The 17,972-nt window shown below is 40.5% G+C and overlaps 1 long non-coding RNA gene across 1 annotated transcript in view; it reads right to left on the reverse strand.

Annotated features, from left to right (window-relative positions):
• Window positions 1-3,185: 3,185 nt before the first annotated feature.
• Window positions 3,186-17,972, reverse strand: part of LOC140737468 (uncharacterized) — a 76,750-nt gene continuing 61,963 nt past the window's right edge. Inside the window, exon 3 of the long non-coding RNA XR_012101163.1 lies at window positions 3,186-3,320. This is a non-coding gene — a long non-coding RNA (uncharacterized lncRNA). The remainder of the gene's footprint in view (window positions 3,321-17,972) is intronic.

Consider the following 17,972-nt stretch of genomic DNA (forward strand, 5'->3'; position numbering starts at 1 on the left):
GCTGTCAATGTAAGTGGTGAATGTGAGTTTGATCTCAATGTTTAAAAGAAATTTGGATAGGTACATGAGTGGGAGTAGTACAGCGGGCTACATTCTGGATGTAGGTCGATGGGACTAGGCAGAGGAATGGTTTGGCATGGATTAGATGGACCAAACGTCCTATTTCTGTGCTGCGGTGTTCCATGACCTGCTCAATAAAGTAATTATCTAATCAGCCAGCCATGTGGCAGCAACTCAATGCATAAAAGCATGCAGACATGATCAAGAGGTTCAGTTGTCCTTCAGTCCAAACATCAAGAGGATAAGATATGCTGACTTTGATTGTTGGTGTCAGATGGGGTGGTTTGAGTATCTCAGAAACTGCTGATCTCCTGGGATTCTGACACATAACAGTCTCTGGCACTTACAGAGAAGGGTGCAAAAAAACAAGAAACATCAAGACAGCAACAGTTCTTTGGCTGAAAATGCCTCATTAATGAGTGTGGCCAGAGGAAACTGACCAGACTGGTTCAAGCTGACAAGAATGTGACAGAAACTCAAATAATAATACATTACAACCATAGTGTTCAGAAGAGCATCAATGAATGCACAACACACTGAACCTTGAAGTGGATGGGCTACAGCAGCAGAGGAGCATAAGCGTAAGTGGTCACTGAGTGAAAGATGAAATACATCTGTAGAGTGGACACAGTAATCAGAGCCTGAAAATACTCAAGGATTCAACAGTAATCACTTTGTGGGAAATGAGATGACAATAGGCAACTACAAACCTGTGGACTGCCTGGTCATCAGAGGGAGAGAGAATGGAGTGGCTGGAGTACATGTGATTGGGGAGGGGTTGGAGAGAGAGAGAAAGGTGCAATCATTGGACGTTCTCAGATATAATTACAAACCGGATTTGATGATTCTTTTCAGGGTAGTATTCCACCATTCATGCTTTCACATTGTGTTCAGAATCAGAACAGCTGTTGTGAAATTTGTTGTTCTGTTGTAGCAGTAGAATGCAATACATGAAATTCACAATAAGAAATACTGTATATTTAACAATAAATTCAGTAAGTAGGGCAAAAAGAGAGCAAGAATAATGAGAAAGTGTTCATGGGTTGGTTCATCGCTAGTTCAGAAATGCAATGGCAGAGGGATGAGTCTGTTCCTAAAACATTGAGAGTGCATCTTTAGGCTCCCCCACCTCTTTTTGGTGGTACTGATAGGAAGGAATGGTACTGGGGATGGAGGTCCTTAATGATGGATGCCACCTTTTTGAGGCATTGCCTTTTGAAGGTATCCTTGGTGTTGGGGAGGATAATGCTCATAATGGAACTGGCTGAGTCTGCAAACCTCTACAGCTTTTTCCTGTGCATGTGGCTTCTCCATATCAAATAGCAGCGCAACCATTTAGAATGCTCTCCATGGTACATCTGTAGAAATTTGCTAGAGTCTTTGGTGACATACCCAATCTCCTCAAATTCCTAATGAAATACGGCCACTCTTGTGCCTTCTTCAAAACTGCATCAATATGTTGGGCCTAGGATAGGTCTTCAGAGATACAGACACTCAGGAACTTGAAACTGCTTGCCATTTCCACCGCTGACTTGTGTATTAACTCAGCTTCCCCTTCCTGAATTCCATAATCAATTCCTTGTCCTACTGACGTTGATTGCAATGTTGTTGTTGTAACATCACTCAACTAGCCGAGGGTTTGGTAGATTCAGCTTCAATATTCCATCCAACATTTTAAAAAAACTGGCAGATGGAATACAGTGTTGGGAAAAGTATGATCCTGTATTTTGGTGAAAGGAACAATAGTGCGGACTATTATCTAAATGAGGAGAAAATTCAGACATCAGAAGTGCAAAGGGAGTGCTTGTGCAAGAGCTCCAGAAGGTTAATTCACAGATTGAGTCTGCGGTGAAGAAGGCAGACACAATGTTGGCATTTATTTCAAGGGGAATAGAATATAAAGACAAGGAGATAATGCTGAAGCTTTATAAGACACTAGTCAGTCTGTACTTGGAGTATTGTCAACAGTTTTGGGACCCTTAACTCAGAAAGGATTTATTGTCATTGGAGAGATTACAGAGGATGTTCACGAGGATGATTCCTGGAATGAAGGGATTAACATATGAGAAGCATTTGTCAGCTTTGGGCCTGTATCACTGGAATTTAGAAGAATGAGTGGGGATCTCATTGAAAGCTACCAAATGTTGAAAGGACTAGATAAGGTGGACGTGGAGAGGATGTTTCCTTTGGCGGGGGAATCCAGAACTAGAGAGTACAACCGCAAAATTCCGGACTGACCTTTCAGAACAGAAGTAAAGGGGAATTTCTGGTCAAAGCATGGTGAATCTGTGTAATACTCTGCCACACACTGAGGCGGAGGCCAAGTCCATGGGTATATTCAATGCCGAAGTTGATAGATTCCTGATAGTTCAGGGCATCAATGGATATGGTGAGAGAGCAAGTGTACAGGTTTGAATGGGATCCAGGATCAGCCATGATGAAACGGTGGAGCGGACGAAGGGCTGAATGGCCTAATTCTGCTCCTATGTCTGATGGACTTCTGGATGTGTAACTCTAGGCTAATTCTTCCTTTATTAGAGTTCTGATTCTCTTAATTTGAGAATTAATTTGCTGAATGTTTTTACATTGTAATTATTGATGGTCTGTTAACAGAGTCCTAACCTTGTATTTTTTCAAATTGTCCATTTGACAGGCAGAATTGACAGATAATCTATGATGTATTTCCCCTCCTGGAAAAGCTGTCTATTTAGGTGAGACCTGTCTCCATTACTCAGCTAAAGCACAAGGATTAATTTCAGTTAATCCTCAGGCCTCTTGGCCCAAGTAACGTCTGAGACTGAGGACGTTGCTAAAAAACTCTCTGGAATGCAGGCCCAATAAAGGCAGGAATGCAACATAGTGGTTAATATAATCCTTTACAAGGCCAATTGTAAGATCGCGGTTCAATTCCCACTACTGTCTGTAGGGAGTTAGTATGTTCTCCCCGTGACCACTGGATTGTCCACCATCCTTCCATACAAGCTAGGGCTGGTAAATTTTGGGCATGCTATGTTGACTATAGAATCATAAAGACACTCGTGAGCTACCTCCAACATGTCCTCAAAGCAGGTGGCACATTTCACTGTATGTTTCGATGTTTCAATATAGCACATTTATTTTTCACCCTCCCCTAGTGTTGCCACCATGTCCTCGTGGACCTCCTTGGGTGATAAGCCCTTGAGACCGAGGTAGCAGATGACTGCACGAAGGCCGATGTTGTCCATTTTCTCAGACAGTGCTTACTTGCAATTTTCAATTATCTGAAACAGAAATATCACAAAAGTTATTAACTTCAAACTTTCTGCATAATCACTCAAAGAGTTGAACTGCACGTCATGTAATGAGAGCTGTATAACTCATCTCCTTCTACCTTAAGCCACTAACTTATCAATCACCCCTGCTGTGGACCACTTTCTGGAGGTCCAAGATGCCGACTTCTACAAAGAAGGGATCCGTATGTTCCATGACCGCTGGACTAAGTGTGTAAGTGTAGGAGGAGACTATGTTGAAAAATAACTGTGCTAGGTTTTCTAAAATTTACTCCTTCTACCATAGGTCACAAACTTATCAATCACACCTCGTACACTAATAAAGCGAATCTTTCTATTTAATATCTTACAGATAAGTCATAGCAGGATGAAAGGTAGGCCCAAAGTGCCAAACTTTGGTCAAACAAAGAACACTTAACCCTTCCTGCCTCTTATTCCTTCACCCCACCTCCTGAATGTGAGGTTTCTAAAAAATACACCTGCGGCACAATTGCAATATGCTGTTAGTGTCACAGGCGTTTTCTAGTTGCTCTTGCCGATTTTGTACAAGTAGTTGATTAGAAAAATTTACAGGTGGCCTGGTTGTTAAAATAGCCCAGTCCTCATTTCTGCACTAGTGGTTGACTGCCCATCTCTCTTTGCTAATCACCCAGACAAAACCCACTGGAGTTAAAATCAGGGCGACATACATTGTGCACAATGTAGAACTGAATGCGGACTAATAGAGTGTTGTTCTTCACAACAGGGAGTTTAATAAAAAAAAAACTCCAAGCAATAGGTCATGGCTCTGGGGTACTGGAATTGTTTCACTGAATCAGATTGGCAGTGGGAGAGAGATGTACTGATTTCATTCTTGCAATTACAGAGACCCAGGCAGGCACCCTGCAGAGAGTATCTTACCTTACATTTTTAATTTGGAACTCCGTCTGTGAAACAGTCTGGCACCTGGCACCCTCTCTCAGTGTGCGGGATAAGTTACGAGCTTGTCTATATTTGGCCTGAAGTGTGATAGGAAAGAAACTATGATGTGGTTGTAATCAAGCTACTTTCAGTGGTATAGGAAAGAATATATGCACAGGATCATTGCTGTTTTCTTCATGCCACCGGATTTTAGAACTTCGGGTGCAACAAACTCCACTGTAACCCAATAAATATTTTACACTTTTGGTAAACAAGCTATTAGGAATTCACTGAGACTAGCCTCATGATTATTCTATCACTAATTGTCCTTCCTTTTCATGTGAGCCTGAATTTAATGTTTCCACACAGCAATGAACTTGAGCTGAAGATTGCAGTGATATTAAACATGACTGGCACGAACTTGGCTTATCCCAAATTCCAACACGCTGCCTGTAATTTCAATTTATAAACAGTTCATTAATTGGTACCTGTCCCTTTCTCTATTTCTCTGTAATTTTCACACTTCAGAAATGGATATTTTATCTGCTCCAAGCATCCCTTGGGATCAAGTACATTTGCTTGTAATCCTCTGTTTCTCGAGCTGCTGCTTATAACGCTGGAACCCCTGTCGATGTACAGTGCTGCCTGCTTCACTGCTGATTTCCTCGAGGAATCCAATTTCGAGCAGTGTTCGGGTAGAAAGGTTACTCATGTATCCCAGGCAAACATTTAGACTCTACACTTGGCTTACTTCTACGTTTATTAATCCTTTTCTCCTGAGTCATCCTTAAAGAGCAGAGAATTTGCTTCCCTTGTTGAGTGTTCAGTTAGTGACTGTGAGCAATGGGTAATCCCCTGTCCTCAGTCTGTGGCCTGAGGATTTGCAGCTAATTGATGAAAGCAAGCCAGAGCCAGCTGACAGACTCTTGAGAATGCTAATGTCTGTCAGTGAAATTATTAAAAATGTTTTGCCTAGCATTTAGCTGCAATGTTGTTTAGAATTGCTGTTAACACGACTACATTTCCTTATATGCATTAGCTATTACAATATTTTGAAACCATTCAGACACAATTAGTAAAGAGTCAAAGTAAAAAGTATCAGGATAGGTGAACTCACTATTTTTAATTTGTAAAATACCTAATCCCTTCTGATGATCAATGACAATTAAGCAAGAAATCAAATTAGGTGCACCTGCACTAATTTTATGCAAGAAGCATATTCATAAATTTCTTTGGCTTCCAGTCACCAGTCCCCTTATCAATTCCATACATAAGTATATCTAAACCGTCCTCTTTGGACAGTAGATGTCTGTTCCAATAATAATGCCAATTGCTTTTACGTTGGTGATAGCAAACTTCGATTGTCCTGTGGTCAGGAAGAAAAGTGTTGGAATTTTTTTTGACAAGAAACGAAAAGATGATTGCCTTCATTGGGTACAAACAGAAATCAAGACTCCTAAGTTGGCATTGTTGGAAAAAAAGAGTGAATTTATGATTTTTTTTACTTCCTGAAGGTAATTGGTGGTACATAAATAAAGAAATACTTTGTATAGATGAGGGGACATGATTAAATTATTTTGCTTAAAGACTGCAAGCATTTGGTCCAATAGATTCTTTCCGGTGTTTATGCTTCACAAAATTCTCCTCCTTTTATAATAATCTGAATTTAACACCATAATCTTCTATTCCTCTCTTCAAAATCTGTTTCTTAATATATCTAAACACAAGTAGTCTGCAGATGATGGAAATCCAGAGTAACACACACAAATTGCTTGAGGAACTCAGCAGGTCATGCAGCATCTATGGAGAGGAATAAACGGTCAAAGTTTCAGGCTGAGATCCTTCATCAGGACTTAATATATCTCATCATGTTTTGGGAGTCAATACTTCATACTAGTCACTTTCTGGGATTTCCGGCATCTCCAGATTCTCTCTTGTTTCTGGGTAAATAAAGATATTTATTCAAGGAAACTCCTTTGTGGATTTATCAGTGGGTGTTATTGACTCTGGATCTTGACCTCGAATGGAAGTATCTTCTTCATGTCTACCTTTTTAAACTCTATCATAATGTGAAAGGCTTCTATCTGGTCACCATTTACATTTTTAAAAATTTAATACATGACTAAATTTCCTTCCAACATGTTCAGCTATGTTTCTCTATGTTCAGCCCAAACCACTAACTGCAGCCATTACTTACTCTTGCTCACACTGCCCCAATAGACAATAGACAATAGACAATAGGTGCAGAAGTAGACCATTCGGCCCTTCGAGCCTGCACCGCCATTTTGAGATCATGGCTGATCAATTACTATCAATACCCGGTTCCTGCCTTGTCCCCATATCCCTTGATTCCCTTATCCATAAGATACCTATCTAGCTCCTTCTTGAAAGCATCCAGAGAATTGGCCTCCACTACCTTCCGAGGCAGTGCATTCCAGACCCCCACAACTCTCTGGGAGAAGAAGTTTTTCCTTAACTCTGTCCTAAATGACCTACCCCTTATTCTCAAATCATGCCCTCTGGTACTGGACTCTCCCAGCATCTGGAACATATTTCCTGCCTCTATTTTGTCCAATCCCTTAATAATCTTATATGTTTCAATCAGATCCCCTCTCAATCTCCTTAATTCCAACGTGTACAAGCCCAGTCTCTCTAACCTCTCTGCGTAAGACAGTCCGGACATCCCAGGAATTAACCTCGTGAATCTACGCTGCACTTCCTCTACAGCCAGGCACTTCCTTAACCCTGGAGACCAAAACTGTACACAATACTCCAGGTGTGGTCTCACCAGAGCTCTGTACAAATGCATGAGGATTTCCTTGCTATTGTACTCAATTCCCTTTGTAATAAAGGTCAACATTCCATTAGCCTTCTTCACTGCCTGCTGCACTTGCTCATTCACCTTCAGTGACTGATGAACAAGGACTCCGAGATCTCTTTGTATTTCTCCCTTACCCAACTCTACACCATTCAGATAATAATCTGCCTTCCTGTTCTTACTCCCAAAGTGGATAACCTCACACTTATTCACATTAAACGCCATCTGCCGAGTATCTGCCCACTCACCCAGCCTATCCAAGTCACCCTGAATTCTCCTAACATCCTCATCACATGTCACACTGCCACCCAGCTTAGTATCATCAGCAAACTTGCTGATGTTATTTTCTATACCTTCATCCAAATCGTTAACGTTAACCAGAGTATGTGGATCCTGGATCAGCCTTCAGAGCCAGTTGAGGTCGCACCAATCGAGAACACTTAAGGAGAATATCATATTTGACTCAAATGATTGTACAATAACAGGACTTCAACTGTGGGCAATCAAGTTTCCTGACTGCTTTTCAATTCTGTATTAGTTGTTAAAAATAAACTTAGAGCTAAATAAGTAATTGATATTCAAAGCAAACTTTTTCAAAGGATTGCCATCTAATGTAATGAATGCAAAACTGATGGAGCATTCAGAAATTAGATTAACTGATTTTTCTAATTAAGCTCAGAGGAGAAAGCTATGTTTTTAACACCATGAAAGAGACAGGTGAACACTGCCTAAGTATTTATAATAAAAAATGCCTTTAATACAAACAGTTATAGATGGGTAGGACATTTATTCTTATAAGGCAGCAGCTGAACCGAAATATTTTTGCAGAGGATACCTTGAAGTGATATGTGTATCTTCATACTAAAAGATCACTTACTGCTTCACACCACAAAGGGAATATAGCAAATGGGTTAAGATAATTGTTTCAACTAGGACAAACCACAGAGGAGAAAATTTGTGGACAATGTAGTCATACATTACTATGCAAAAGTCTTCGGCACCCTGGAGTTTTTAAATGGTTTCAGGTGGTATGGCCTCTTCAGAGCCCTGATCTCAAGATCATTGAGGCAGTTTGGGATAACCTGGAGAGACAGATGCAAGTGAGATAGCCGAAGTCCGCAGAGGTACTGTGGCAAATTCTCCAAGATTATTTGAAAAACCTACCAGCCGATTTTCTTATAAAACAACACGACAGAATACCTAAGAGAATTGATGCAGTTTTAAAGGCAAAGGGTGGTCACACGAAATATTGATTTGATTTAATTTTTTTTCTGTTTACTTCTCTTTAGAGTATATCTTTTGATACTTAGAAACTTTTCATTTCATTATTTTTGAAAGCATCTTCACTTTTTTTATATGTACCTAAGACTTTTGCACAGCTGAAGGGATCACATGAAAAACAGCAATTCATTCAAATATTTCTATACATTTTATTTTAAAACATGTTACATTCAGACAGAAAGAAGTACAATGGTTTTTAAAGCATTCCTACAATGTAGCTATGTCTCTGTGATTCCACTGTGTGGTGCTATCAATGTTTTGTGTTGATGATTATATTGTGCCCATTTTCCTTTTACCAATGAATATACTCAATATTTCCCAGAATTAGCAAAACTAGTATATAAAATGTTTACATATGTAAGTGAGAGCAATGCTCCTCAGACTGTGGTTATCATTCATCTGGCAAAAACTTTTTCCTAACCATTAAGGGTAAAGGAAAAAAAAATGAGATCAATCTTTAGTACATGCACACAAAATGCTGGAGGAACTCGGTAGGTCAGGCAGCATCTATGGAAATGAATAAACAGTCAACATTTATTCGGGCTGAGACCCCCCTTCATCAGGACAGGAGATCAATCTTTACCATGAATCAATGCAAGAGTTCATTTGGCACGTGGCCTTTGGCAGAACATCAGCACAATAATAGGTCATCCATCTCTCTTGCCTGCTCTGCCATTCATTTAGGTCATGCCTATACCATGAACTGAACCTTGTATGAAAACAAGCAGCCCGACATTACAAGCTGGGGAGCCTATTGCAAGTTCATCTGGGGTCACAGAGGATGATTTTCCTGAACATGTTACTGTACGTATAGACTTTGAACATGGTTGCACTGTGATATTTCGGCTGGGAGTGCATTAATTACAGTGCTGAGCCAACTCTTAGGCATGTATACATAGCTCGGGTGCCAAAGACCTTTGCACAGTATTTTAGTAACTCTGGATTGCACTGTACTGCTGCCACAAAAAAAAAAATCATGACATTTGTGAGTGATGAGAAACCTGAATCTAATTTGGGTCACTGCTGTGGAGTAAGAGTGAGAAGGGAGTACGGAGAGAGGTGGAAAGAGGAAGCACCAGAGAGACATTCTGTAATGATTAATAAACAGTTGTTTGTAATCAAGTGGCCTTGCCCCATGTCTCAGGTCCGGGTGTGCCATCCTCCACCCTTGGCACTCCTTCTCTGTACCCGTCCCACATTCCTCCCATGGCTGTCTACCCTCGCCATTGCCAACATCATTTGCTGCCGCCTGATTTACAAACTCGCTCTCCGCTCCATGTTGACAAATAGAGTACTGTGCAAAAGTCTTAGGTGCCCTGGCTATATACAGAATGTGCCTAACACGTTTGCACAGTACTGCACATGTCAGGAAGAACTCACAGAACCAAATCTTATCTGTGTATTGACTCATCAAGGCTGGAGATCTTAAATTGGCAGTTCTCAACATCTGGAGTAACATACGCAAAATGCTGGAGGAATTCAGCAGATCAGATATCATCTATGGAGAGAAATAAACTCCTCTTCTTTCAGACAAAGACACTTTATTAGGTCCCTCCAGCATTTTGTGTGTGTCATTCTGATTTCCAGCTTCTGCAAGATCTCTTTTGGTTATGTTTTCTTAACTCTATAATGGATAGCTGATGTGACTAAACATGCATGACCCCAGAATGGAGTAGGTGCAGGCATTCTGTCTATTATATGGAAATGGTGATGTCAAAGGTGGATTTCCAAGGACAGGATCACAATTGTCGCCCTGACTGAAGGAGTGTAGAAGGCCTGGCAGAGGTCAACCCATGGGCATTATCCATAGCTTCCTAATGTTTGGATTATTGCAGAACATAGGGGCTAATCTGTGCCACAATTCTCACATTGCTATGCATTGAGTCGAAGGTAGGGCATCTGATGCTGAGGAAGAACAGGCAGAGTAAGAATTCATACAGATCTATGAGGACTTAGAGACTTGTGGTTAAGGAAGTGATAGACTGCACTCTTGTGACTCTGTGAACACCCCTTCAGAACCTAAAGTTCTTTGTGAATTAAAAGGACTATCACTGGATTATGCATGAATGTTCAACTTGACCTTGACAACAAGAAGAAATTTGTTATCATTGATGCTTTGTATCAGGAGATCACATTTTTAAGGCTCCTTTCTTCCACGTCAGTCCTAGTCTGTTAAGCTTAGGTCATTACATTGCATCGGACTTCTTGTATCCTACTTATAAGGGAATGCCATGGTGTTTCTGCAGTTTGTCTGCACGTGTTGAATATCATGCAGATGTTTTCAGGCCCATTGAATCCATATTTGTTTCTTTTTGTCATATGTACTGAGAAAGTGAAAAGCATCATAGAGATCAAATCATTACACATTGCATTGAGCTAAACAAGATAAAACAATAACAATGCAAAATAAAGTGCTACAGATACAGAGAAAGCACAGTGCAGGTAAACAATAAAGTGCAAAATCATAATGAGGTGGATTGTAAGAATAAGAATCCATCTTATTATATCAGAGGGCTGTTGGAGAATCTGATAACAGTGGAATAGAAGGTGCCTTTGAGCCTGGTGGTACATTTTCTTAGGCTTTTGTATCTTCTGCCCAATGAGAGAGGGGAGAAGAGAGAACGTCCCAAGTGGGTGTGCTCTTTGATTATATTGGCCTCTCTACTGAGGCAGCAAGAAGTATAGACAGAGTGTATGGAGGGATACCGGTTCCTGTGATGTTTGAACTGTGTCCACATCTCTTGGGTTTAAACTAATGAAGCAGGAAAGACGGAACCCAAAATGATAGCATAGCAGGAGGAGAGAAAGAGGCATTGGTAGTAAATGAATCAATCAAATCTATTGGGCAGCACACCACCAGATTCAGGAACAGTTATTACCCCTCAACGATCAGGCTCTTGACTTCACTCAACTTCACTTGCCCATTACTGAATCGTTCCTACAACCTGTGGACTCACTTTTAAGGACTCTTCATCTCATGTTCTCAATGTTTACTGCTTATTTATTTATTTTATTTTTTTTATTTTTGCATGTGCATAGTTCATTGTCTTTTTGGTCATTGGATGTTTGTCCATCCTGTTGGATGTGGTCCTTCATTGTTTCAATTACTGTGAATGCCTGCAAGAAAATGAATCTCAGATTTGAAAATAGTGACATCTATGTAATTTGATAATAAAGTTGCTTTGAATTTTGGACTTTTCAACTTTGTAGTAGAAAGGCAAGGGTGGGTAGGATAAGATGGTGGTGTGCATAATTGCATTTACTTTGATGCAAGAGCCTTGCAGGTAAGACAAATGTAGAGAGAGTAAATAAACACCTGGTCCGTGCATATTGTTATGATATTGTGGCAATCAGGGTCAGGCAGAAGAGCATGGCTGGCAGCTGAAGTTCCTTGAGTATAATATTTCAAATATGAATAGGTCTCCAAAAGGGGAGGAAGTGTTGCCCTGCTGATTAGGGAGATCATTATACCAATATTCAAGGAAGCCAACCTGGAGGGTTCAGCAAAAAATGTGATATTGGGAAAACACAGAAATAAGTAAGAGGTGATCATCTTCCACGTAGTCAGCAGGATGTAGAAGAGCGAATATATGGACAAATAAGAGTGAGGTACAAAAATAATAGGATTGTTGTCATGGAAGAGTTTAATTTTCCAAAGAATGGATGGTTGTGTAAGGAAACGGGGACATAGAACAGCTGGAAAGTTGGGTGCTTGATGGATGGATAGCGAAGTAATGGATTTTGTGCTTTCTAATGCTGGCCAGACATGACTAGTAAATTTAGAAGGATTTCTAGGTGTGGCTGGGAAGTGGAGTGGAGATACATCTCTACCAAACAAGTTGTAAGGCGCTCCTTCCCTCCACTAGCCTGCAGATCATGCTTGGGCAAAGTGTAGCACCTGTTTAGTGTCAGCCCCCCCCCCCCCACCACCCCATATCAGGGTCATGTGAAGCCATGGGAGTAGGTGGTAGATGGTTGTATGAATAGCTGGTACATATCACAAGTCCTGGTTATGCAACCACTGACGCCAAGCAGACAATCTCTGAAGGGTATTGATAGTGGCTAGGGTCACCTGTCTTGTAAAACAGTGTCCAGAAGAAGGCAATGGCAAGCCACTTCTGCTAAAGAAATTGCCAGGAACATCATGGTCATGGATAAGATGATGATCGCCCACGTCATACACAGCACATGAAGATGACGATGAAGGGGAAGCACAGTTAGCATAAAGCTAGCACAGCATGACTGGCCCAAGTTCAATTCCATGCTGCCTGAAAGGAGTTTGTATGTTTTGCCTGTGGCCGTGTGGGTTTCCTCCCATGTTCCATAGATGCACAGATTAGTAGTTTAATTGGTCATATGGGTGTAATTGGGCGGGTTGGGCTCATTGCACCAGAGGAGCCTTTTATCATGCTTTATTTCCAAATACAAAATAAAATATATAAATATTAAGAAAGACTTTGTGGCGCAAGTTCATTTCTCCAGAAAAATGGTGACACTGGTGAACAGAGTAGTTCAGAAAGCATCTAGTTTGCTTACCTTCATAGCTAGGGATATTGAGTATGAGAGATGGAATGTCAGATGGATCTGACAACGGGTAAGTCATATTGTTTGCAGTTCTGGTGCAAAGGAGATTCACCAGGCTGTTGCCTGGAATGGAGAGTTTTATTTATGAGAAAAGGTTGAAAAGGTTGGGATTGTTCTCACCGGAGAGCAGGCGGTCAAGGAGTAACCTTATGGATATTTGTAAAATTATGAAAAGCATGGATAGAGTAGATGGCCTCAGTCTAAAAGGAGCCTAAAACTAAAGGTGATAGGGTGATAGGTTTAAGGTGAGAGGGGAAATAGTTTAAAAATGTCTAAGGGGCACATTCTTCAGAAAGAGTTTGGAACATGCTGCTGGAGTTTTTGAAAAGCACTTGAACAGGTATATGGATAAGAAGGGAACCAAGGGATATGAGCCAAATATAGGCCAGAGAAATAGGATTAGTACAGATAGATATCGTAGTTGTCTGCAATGACTCAGTCCAAAGAGCCCATTTCTGCGCTGTAATGATTCTATGACTAAATGTGCGTAGAAATTTGGAGGCTACAGGTACAAATACAGAAAGTATCCAGCTATGCCTGTAACAATATTCCAAAGTGAGTGAAAGCAGACTCTTTTAAAACACCGATGACTCAAGAGCAGAGTACATACATAAATGATTTATTGACAACAAATCAGTTTCATAGACTGGCCTGGAAGTCGATGCTGCCATTGAATATGATTTAACAAATAGATGCTATATAATCTTCCTAAGAAAGTAAAATAGAATATTACGCTTCCAGGAGTTATGCCTTGCCAGTACAAATGCCAGGGACTATAACCGTAGATTCTCTGCAGGTCGTAAGTATATGTTTAATCCCCACTGATACCACTGCAGGCATCAGATATTCAGTACTGTCAAATTCTATTTCTTCACACAGTCTCCCTTTTAACTTCCATGGAAGCAAATGAAAATTGCTAATGCTGCATAATTTCTAGGATTCATACTGTATCAGAGACAATGATTATCTTTACTCACCATTCAGATACAGATTGTCTTTATTTTCTATTCAAAGTACATTCTTCGATCAGAAAGTGTTTCATTCAGTCAGTGCCCTGCTAGCATCTAATGACTATAATATTGTCAAGAAAGATATGTGCCATGTTTCTGGCTCATGGCACTATCCTTTATCATCGCTCAATCATCATTAGACAGTCTTTTGAAAAATAATCTTTCCCTGATATCTGGTTGGTTGTTATGTTGTGGTCTGTGTGCTAAATAAATTGCGTACTGTAGTTGCACATTTATGATGCCTTTCACAAAGATCATATAAATCACCACAGGCCAGATCTTGCTGAAATCTGTGCACCCTGTTGAATTTCCACCTGCTGTTCCTGCTCTAGCTGGATGTGAAGAGCAATGGAATTGGCCCTCCTATACCTTACAGCTGGCCACAGATTCAAGCCTCACCCTCCAGAATGCCCCTAGCAGTGTTTGACAGCTGGCAAAGCTGGGGCTGGGCAATTACCTTTTGCCCAATCATGACATCTTAACAAATTTTAAATGTGTCTGGCATTCAATTTATATAAAATAAAGTTATTAAAAGTAAAAAGATTGTTAAAAATCTAATATATAAACAAAAAATAACTTCACTTTAAATATACAGTATATTTAATATACAGTATATATGCAGGGTGACTTGGACAGGTTGGGTGAGTGGGCAAATGTATGGCAGATGCAGATTAATGTGGATAAATGTAAGGTTATCCACTTTGGTGGCAAGAACAGGAAGGCAGATTACTATCTAAATGGAATCAAGTTAGGAAAAGGGGAAGTACAAAGAGATCTAGGTGTTCTTGTACATCAGTCAATGAAAGCAAGCATACAGGTACAGCAGGCAGTGAAGAAAGCTAATGGCATACTGGGTTTTATAACAAGAGGAATTGAGTATAGGAGTAAAGAGGTCCTTCTGCAGCTGTACAGGGCCCTGGTGAGACCACACCTGGAGTATTGAGTGCAGTTTTGGTCTCCAAATTTGAGGAAGGACACTTCTGCTGTTGAGGGAGTGCAGCGTAGGTTCACAAGGTTAATTCCCGGAATGGCAGGACTGTCATATGTTGAAAGATTGGAGCGACTGGGCTTGTATACACTGGAATTTAGAAGGATTAGAGGGGATCTGATTGAAACATATAAGATTATTAAGGGATTGGACACACTGGAGGCAGGAAGCATGTTCCTGCTGATGGGTGAGTCCAGAACTAGAGGCCACAGTTTAAGAATAAGGGGTAGGCCATTTAGAACAGAGATGCGGAAAAACGTTTTCACCCAGAGAGTGGTGGATATGTGGAATGCTCTACCCCAGAAGGCAGTGGAGGCCAAGTCTCTGGATGCATTCAAGAGAGAGTTAGATAGAGCTCTTATAGATAGCGGGGTCAAGGGATATGGGGAGAGGGCAGGGTCAGGGTACTGATTGTGTATGATCAGCCATGATCACAGTGAATGGCGGTGCTGGCTAGAAGGGCCGAATGGCCTACTCCTGCACCTACTGTCTATTGTATATAATTTTATATGTATAATCTTTATAGCCAGAATGTTTCAAGCTGACAGGAAGGTATTGAGCAGAAGAGCATCTCTGAATACACAACACATCGGACCTTAAATTGGATGGGCTACAGAAGCAGAAGACTACAGGCATACACTCAGTGGCCACTTTATTTGGCATCAGTTAGAGCAATGCTATTACAGCTTGAGGCCTTGGAGTTTAGAGTTCTATCCTGGCATCCTCCCTGTTATGTTTTGTAACCTTAAAACATAAAACTAATTAAGAGAAATACAAGGGGGTCTGGAATGTGAGTCTAACTTCATTTTAACTTTAAGCGAGGTGCACATGTATAATGTGGTGGCGTAATGATGTATGCCATTTATTTACTTTTACATATAATATGCAGTACATTATGTAAACAATGATGAATGTTTACCCAAACAATATATTTATAAGATCACTCAAATATTACTGAAATATTAAGTACACAACACTTCCTGTGGAATGCATGGGTTTTCACCAGGTCCTCTGATACCCTCACAGAGCCCAAAGGCACACTGGGTAGGTAATTTGGTCATTGTAAGTTGTCCCATAATTAGGTGAGGATTAAATGGGGGTTGTTGGGCAGTTCATCTTGATGGGCTGGAAGGGCCTGTTCCACACTGTACTCTCAGACCCCGCTTAATGCTGAGGATGCATTCCTCGGAGATGGAGCACTATGTAGATCGGTGCTAAGTAGGGTCATTGTAATACTACATAAATGGGCACGTTTGCCTGATTAAAAAAAATCAAACCTGAGATATCTGATATATTATTTTATGTAACAAGCACACAAATAGGCCTAACCTGTACATCAGCGGAGCAGCAGTAGCGGTGGGAAGCAGCCGGTGGTTACATCTTAGAGGCAGGACCAGGCTGTGGGTCTTTCTCTAACTTTGGCTTCTTCAAGTAGGGGTCAAGATTTGACTGCCTTTTCTTAGGTTTCCTCTCATGAAGTGGTTCTCGCTAGCAGGAAATCATGTCAAGAACACCTATCCTTGCCTTATTGCTTCACTCCCAGTCAGGGTCATTATGAATGAACTGGTCCATGATTTGTGTGATCGTGGTGATGCTGGTGCTGAGGTTTCTTGCTGGTGTTTCCTCTTCCCCATCCTTGTTCTCAGATTCACCCAGGATGTATTGCTCTGCCAATTCTTGAAGCTCTTCGTTATTAAGGCTCTCACCATGAGAATGCAGTAATTCTTCAACATTGCCATCATTAACATCCTCGTGCCATATCACTTGCAGTTTCACATCCATGCTAATGCCTTTCCTAGATTTCTTAGTTGTACTATTCTCACTGGAAGTTTCCAGACATTATGAGTGAAAAAAATGGAATAATTTGGCAAGGGAGCAGGAACATTTACACACACAGGGGAGGCAGAGGGTGAACTAATATGTGATTGGCTGTGAGTGGCTCAAAGTGTATGTAATGCATTCTCATTGGCTGATAGAATGTTTACTGCAATGGCAGCCACTCTTGAGGAGTTTTAAGTGTTGTTTAGAATTAATTAAAAAAAAAATTTCAACAAAGAATTAAATAACTGCATTGTAACAAATCAGTGCTATGTATGGCTACGTTATGCGGGGTCGGAGTGTGCCTCTAAATAAATAAAAAAATGAAAATCAGAATTAAACAAAAACATATATTAAGCAAAAACAAATTAATGAATAAACAATAATTTGCCTCCAAATCCTAATGTTCAAACCAAGTATTCCCATTCAAATCATTGAGATTTCAGATCCTGTGCCAGTTCTGACCAGGCATCGGAAATGTCAGGCAACTCCCTCGCACAAGACTGAAGAATCCCAGCAAACATGAATCGGGCCAATCGACTCCATGTAGAATGCATCAGATCTAGAGGTTGCCCCCAGTGTTGTTTCTCCATGAGTACCAAAGCACTACAAAAGCTCATCTTGAAAAATCCAACTACTTCTGGATAAGTTCAATTGGGATGTTACCACTATCAGAAATTAATTCAGGATTTCTGCAGGTACCAAGAAAAATGTTGATATGTAGCCTTGTGGACAATTTCTATGCTGGTAGTGAAGTAGATTCTTAACGTGTATGAAACTTGTACCATGCACACATAGGAAAATCATTATTCCATAACGTCTGAAATAACCTACCAGGTCCCTCTGTTCAATATCACATGAGGGTGCATACTTGTTATCTGATGATTCTGATAATTGTGAAATTCTAAAAAAACTGTCTTCAAATTTGAGTAAGGTAATTTAGAAGTGAAATTAGGAAGGAACGTTTCATAAAATGGCAGGAATGGCAGGAAAACCAATTTTTGCTCTGCATGTTACAGATACTGAATTTTCAGGATTGAGACTGATAGATTTCTGTAAAAAGTATTAAAGGAGAAAGGGAGATTAGTTTAGTCATTGGTTGACTGAGTAGTGAAATCATCTATCAGCCATTTGAATGGCCTACGCCTGTTGTTTTAAGTTCCTTTCTTCAGTGTTTGGATCCAAAATGAACCATACTTTGTACGTGAAATGATATTCAGCTGGTGTGTTGAATCTGGTTCATA

The sequence above is a fragment of the Hemitrygon akajei genome, chromosome 13, assembly GCF_048418815.1.
Source record: "Hemitrygon akajei chromosome 13, sHemAka1.3, whole genome shotgun sequence".
NCBI lineage: Eukaryota > Metazoa > Chordata > Chondrichthyes > Myliobatiformes > Dasyatidae > Hemitrygon > Hemitrygon akajei.